This window comes from Pteropus vampyrus, unplaced genomic scaffold, assembly GCF_000151845.1.
Source record: "Pteropus vampyrus isolate Shadow unplaced genomic scaffold, Pvam_2.0 Scaffold193, whole genome shotgun sequence".
Classification (NCBI taxonomy): domain Eukaryota; kingdom Metazoa; phylum Chordata; class Mammalia; order Chiroptera; family Pteropodidae; genus Pteropus; species Pteropus vampyrus.
In genome coordinates, this window is record NW_011888974.1 from 2,228,086 (window position 1) to 2,234,275 (window position 6,190).

At 51.3% G+C, this 6,190-nt stretch overlaps 1 protein-coding gene across 3 annotated transcripts in view; it reads right to left on the minus strand.

Annotated features, from left to right (window-relative positions):
- The window catches only part of ORAI2 (ORAI calcium release-activated calcium modulator 2), an 11,786-nt gene extending 10,762 nt beyond the window's left edge, over positions 1-1,024 (minus strand). The window contains exon 1 of one of the 3 annotated variants that reach the window (XM_023537533.1): positions 854-1,024. The gene's annotated coding sequence lies outside the window, so the exon portion shown is untranslated. Of the gene's footprint in view, positions 1-331; positions 512-853 lie in introns of those variants that run through there. The other 2 variants (XM_023537534.1, XM_011371575.2) reach the window with 2 other exon arrangements.
- Positions 1,025-6,190: the final 5,166 nt, after the last annotated feature.

The window sequence follows — 6,190 nt, forward strand, 5'->3', positions numbered from 1 at the left end:
CGCATGGGGCGGGGCCCCAGCAACCTCCACAGGGGTCTCCCAAAGGCGTCCACCTGCATCTCCATCCCTTCCCCAGGGAAGCCCCAGCGGCCGCAGGACCCGGACTCAGCCGCGCCCCGACCTCCCAGTCCTCTCCGCACCGCACCCCACCCGGGGATCCTACGGGGTTGGGATCACTTGGCTTCCCCCCAAACCCACAGCCATCTCATCATGAGCCTGCTTTGGAGAAAGCCTGTTCCCTCCCTTGTCGAGTCTCCTGGTGCGACTCTGTCCCGCAGACGGGGTGGGACCAACCTACCCCCACCAGACCTCCTCAGCGACGCGCACTCACCGAGCTGCTCTGCCAGCCCAACCCAGCCCGGCTCGGCTCCAGCTCAAGCGCGCTGCCGGAGGCGCTGGCGTGGCCGTGTGGCCCTGTGGCCCCGTGGCCCTGTGGCAGGGCACCGGCGCCAAGCGCGGCTCCTCCTTCCGCGGGTCCCGCGGGGTCCCCCTCAGCCCCGCCTCCGCTGGTTACTCCGCCCCCGCCTGCCCGCAGCAGCCGCTGCCAAGGCAACGGCGCGCTGCAGTCACGTGACCTGATGGCGGGGCGCTGCAGGCCACGTGACCCAGTGAGCCCAGAGGGGCGGGGTGCCCTGGTGTGTGGACTCCCATCGCGTTCCAGTGCAAAAACCCTCGAAGGGTGCACATTTCTCTTGTCCCCAGGCGCGCCGCGGATAGCAGTCGACAGGGATTGGCGCGGCGGCGGCCACCAGGGGAGCTGGAAGCCCGGGCATCCCTCGCTCTCCCATCCCCACGCCGGCCGCTTGGTCACCCTGGGCCCCAGCGACAGGACGATGAGGCTGCGCAGTCTCACCCCGGGTCTGTCCAGGAAGTCCAGGGCAGGGTAGGCCCTGTCGGACCCGAGGTGTGTGGGTCTGAGCGGGTCTGAGCGCAGATGGGAGCGCGGGGTTCCCAGGGCGAGCCCCGAAGGAAGCCCAGAATCGGTCATTAGTCGTGTGGAGGGGTAGGAAGAGGCCAAAAGGGCGCACCCTGAAAGAAAAGGGAACAGGGAATCCATTATCAGACTGCAGGGTGGGCGAGAGTGAGGTGGGTAGCGTGGGGCAAAGGGGTAGAAGGGCAGGCTGTTTGGGAACGGCCAGGCGGCTACGCCCGAGTTTGCCTAGGTGGATAGTGGCACTATGCAGAGCGCAAGCCCAGTCTGTCAGCTGGTCGCCCATAAACATACCCTACACTCCCAGACCCCGCGAGACCCTCGAGGACCTAAGCCAGATGTTGCAGGCTCGGGATCCTAACCCTGGTGGACGCACGCGGAGCTGTTCTAGTGTTCTCAGACCGCAGGGTACCTGGGGTGAAAGCGTTTCTGCGGTGACCCAGCCCCTTTCATTCGCTGCTGCAAGGACTCTCTCACGAGTAATGGTGAACTCCCCGGTTTTATTACGAGATATTCAAACAGGAAGGTTCTTTTCAGGAAGTGCACATGAATGATTCACTACAAGGCGAGATGGGTTCATATCAGCCCTCCGTGCCAGACTGCCTGTCCTTCCTGCATGCCCTACATAGGATTTTTTCATGTCACAACAGCACTGAACGGTGACACATTTATCCAAAAATGATACCTTTTGATCAAGGAGGACACAAAACAGGCTAAGCTGGTTCCCCCTCTGGTTACCTCCCTAACAAAGGTTATAGGAAAATCCTGGGGTCTGATTACTGCCCCACACCCATGACTACACAAAAGGGGTTGTTTAAATTTCAGGGGGCAAAATCCTTTAAAAATAATCATACTGTGGCTTTCAAACCTCAAGCTCTTCCTAAAATGACCTGGAAAACATGAAGAAAAACACTGTAAACTACAGTAGTTGCGTCATACATGAGAATTCTTTCAGCAACGATGTCATTTGCTTGTTGAGCTCCGAGCCTTGAAGCCTGAGTGCATATCCTTTACCAAGCTTCCTATTCCAGTCAGCGATGCCCCCACCCCAAGTATTTATCCAGCAGGCCTAGACAGAAGCAAAACATGTCATAATTACCAGTGCTAGTCAGAGCTAGTTTCCTATGAAACACAGAAAATGGCTTTTCTTATCCCTAGAAGATTGAGGAAGGTGACGGCACCATTTTGAAAGGAGAGAGATTGAATAATCACAGTACTAATGGTTGGAGGGCCTCCTCAGGCGCCCAAGTGATTGAGTGGGTGTTACACAGAGGGGAAGGAGGTTCAGGTAAAGATCCACAAGTACTAGCCACCCAGCAGATGTCCAGGCTACAGTTTAGGCGGTTATTTCCCTAGTTGGTTGATCTTGGCAAGTTGCTTCTGCTCCCAAGGCCTCAGCTACCCTACATTTGAAAAAGACCAATTCTTTGAGTCATATCCCAGTGGTGAACCACCTGCTAGTCTTCCTCATTAATGCATACCCCCTCATTCAAGGAAGACTGTGGTCTCTGCTTTCCTTTCCATTCCAGGTCTTATCTAGAATAGCCACATAGCTGACAGGACAATGTATCCAGTTCCCTGACACACCAGTTGTCCCCTTAGCCATTCAATCCTATGGCCTAGCCCTTGTCATCACTCTCTGTGAAATTTTAAATTCAAGTCTCTCTCTTTCCGATGCTTTCTCACTCAGTTCTCAACCTTCTTCACTCAATTCACCACCTCTTCCTTGACCCTGCTGAGACCCACCTTTCCTCCTCAGTCTCCATTCCTCTTCAGCCTGACTCCTTCCAACCTCTCCTGCTACCATCTTTCCCCACTTCATGCCAAACTTCATGAAATAGCTGTCATCACTTCCTTAATTTCCTCCTCAGCCCTCTGCAGTCCACTAACATTGTATCGTTACATCCAGAAGATATTTCAGCCATTGCCTTGTCTGTTATTGGGTACCCCTCCTTCCATCTAGAAATGCTTTTTGCTTTGGTGACTCCACCTCTTTTTTCCACCTGTGCAGGTTCCTCCTCTGCTGTCTGTCCCCTAGATGTTTCTCAGGGTTCCGTCTGGGTCCTCCGCTCTTCATTTCCTCCTGACTGGCCTCACCTTTGTTTCAGAAGCCTAATGACTCCTAGCCCAGATCTCCTCCCAGCCTGGCAGGGCCTATCCCAAACTTCGCCATGCCCACAGCTGAGTCCATCATCTTCCCCTCACATACCTGCTCCACCTCCTGAATCACCCACTTCAGAAGCTGTTCCATCATCCACCCAGCTGGTGACACTATAGGTCTGCTGTCATTCTCGACTCCACCTTCCCCCATCAAGTCCTGTGAATTCTCCTAAGTCTCTGGAATCACCCCCATTTCTCCCTGTCCCCAGTGGCCTCTATGCTAATTCAGGCCAATCTGCATTACTGCAAGAGCTTCCCCTTCCTATTTTTCACACTGCAAAGTAAAAAACTCCCCTCAAGTCTCCACATTCCACCCCCAGCTCTTCAGTTTCCCTGGAATCAACTCTAGTCCCCTTAACGTGATTTAGAAACCATGGCAGGGCATCTGCTCTCTCTTCAGCTTGCTTTCTTAGTAGTCCTGCATGACTGAACTAGTCATGAGCTCAGCTCAGCCCTCCCTCATGCCAGAGGCCTGGGTCACATGCCCACACAGCACCGTTCTACACTGCATTGGCCTTTTTGTCTGTCCGTGATCAGATCTGGAGCTCCTTGAAGGCAAGGTCTGTATTGCTTACTATCATCCCCATTGCCTAACAAAGTGCCCTTAGGAATCCTTTGGATTTAGTTGGTGTTCAATAAACATTTGCTACATTCTATGGCATAAGAAAACTGAGTACTGCCTCATAGGACTTGCCCCAGGTTAATTTCTAAGGGTATTCTCTTTATTGAGATATGTTAATATATGGTAATTATAGCCCACTTCAGTCCAGTATGCCCAATAGTAAACATTTAACTTAACTTCCAAAGGGGAAGAGAAAACATGCCTTTTTCCAATGATGATTCCAAAGGAAACATTTCCACACAGCTCTTTCCATGTAGCCTGGAAACCAGATTTATATTCCTGTTTCCAAAAGTCAACATCATCACTTCTCTAACTCAATTTTTTATTTTTCCAAAAGATAAATGTTAGAAGCAGAGAAGTGAATTTAAAATAGTAATGACACTTAATATGCTCCAAACCAGTGTTTCTCAAGGCATGGGGCAGGGGGCAGGGGGCAGGGGGGATCCACAGTGGAATCTATTCAAATGCCTACTTGGGGCCTGAACTATGGTGAACCAGTCTCTGGGGGTGTGTGCTGGTGGTCTGGGGTTTTTAGGCAGCTCCTCGACTGGCAATGCTGCACTGTGGGCATCACTTTAGCAGTCCTTGACAAATATATATAACCATATACACCTACTCTTAGGTTCTTCCTGTCATAGAAGCAGTTTTTCAGGCATGAACAACTTACCTATTTGCTTTCAATCACTGGGATTTGCATTGTCATCTAATTGACATTTATTGAGCATTTATCCCATCCCAAGCACTGTGCTGGCACTAGGGGTACAGCAAAAAGCAGGACAAGTAAGGTCTTCATTCTCACAAAGCTCAGAGTTGAGTTTAGGGGTGAGGGGGGTGCTGGTGTGGCAGGGTGTAGATAAGTAAACAAATAATGGGTGCTGTTAGAAAATGAAACAGAACAGTGGTGGTGGGTAGGTGGGTGGGTTGAAAGCTGACTGACAGAAGAAAAAGAGGCAGATCAAGTGCAGAGTTCCTGAGGCAGAACAGCTTCCAGAGATGGGGCTTTTGGGAACAAGAGTGAGCACAGCAGGGCACAAGAGGCAGGTCTGGATAACTGGGCCTTGCAGCTCCTACTAAAGTGTAAGGGAAGCCATCAGGGTCTTAAAACAGAGGGGTGACAAGATCTGATTTCTGCTTTTAAAAGATCACTCTGGCTGCTGTGTGAACAGATTTTTTGGGGAAGGGGATGTGCTTAAGTAGAAAGAGGCCACGACATCCATCCAAGCTAGAGATGCTGGACTGAGATGAACAAGGCAGAGATGAGAGTGAACAGGCCCAGGACATGCTGATGAATGGGTGTGCGGAGAAAGTGTGAAAAACAGGAACCAAAGATGACCCTGACTCCTAGCTTAGGGGCTCAAGCAACTGTCTGAATGGTGGCGCAATTTACCAGGGTGGGAAGATGAAGGAATGTGCTTAGGGGGCAAAGAACTTGTTTTTCTTATATTAAGTTCTTATGCCCATGAGACATCCAAGGTGAAGTATCAGGTAGGCAAGGTGGACTGAGTCTGAGGAAAGTGGAAGCCACAAACCCAGAAGGCATCGGTGAGGACAGTATGTAAAGCCACAGGCTAGATGAGATCCTGGGGTCTGAGTATTGACAGATGACACTAAGACAGCATTCCAAGCCACCCCAACATTCAGTATGAGCAGAGAAGCAAGCAAGGGAAAGACACAAAGACAGGAGGCAGTACTGTCAGGAAGGCTGAGAGGAGTTTGGAAAATTGTATAGAAGGGCACCAAAGGGCTGGAGTTGGCAAGACTAGAAGGATTTCAGTGGAGTGATGGGATGAAAACTTAGACAGGGATGAGGGCAGAGGTAGAAGTGAACACAGAGAGCTCTTGGGGCATATGGCTGAGAAGGGAGTGAAATGGGTGAGAGAGAACCTGGAGACAAGGGCTTCTGTTTTGTTGTTTCACCATGGGAGACCCCAGAGCTGCTTGCTGATGGAGGGAACGGCAGGTCCAGAAGAATGGGGGGAAGGGCTCTACATTGTACCAGGAGGGAAAGCAGGGCACACTGGCTCTGATGCTCATGTCCATGCCCTGGGCTGGTGGATGAAGCGGGGAGGGGGCATGAGGGGTTGGCCTGAAGCTTCTGCTTTCTTTCTACTCTAGGACACAGTAACCTGCTGGGGTGGGGGCTAGGGATGGGGATCTAAGGAGAGTGGACACGTAGAAGTACCTTTTAGAAAGTGGGACAGTGATTATACTAGGGAAGATCTAAGGCTAGGTGGGGAGTGCTGGGTTCCTGTGTGACATCTGTGGGCCTCCATTTAAAATGGGACTGATCAGTCTAGCTGCTTGATTCTCCAGGTACAATGAAGCACCAGGGAACATAGCCACAAAATACAATTTCCTGCTTTAGGAAACACATCTCTAAGGTTAGGCTTGCTCATGCATATTCACTCACTCTCCAAACATATTCATACAACTGATTCTCATTCACAGTAGGCATGTTCTTGAGTCACCAAGAACAC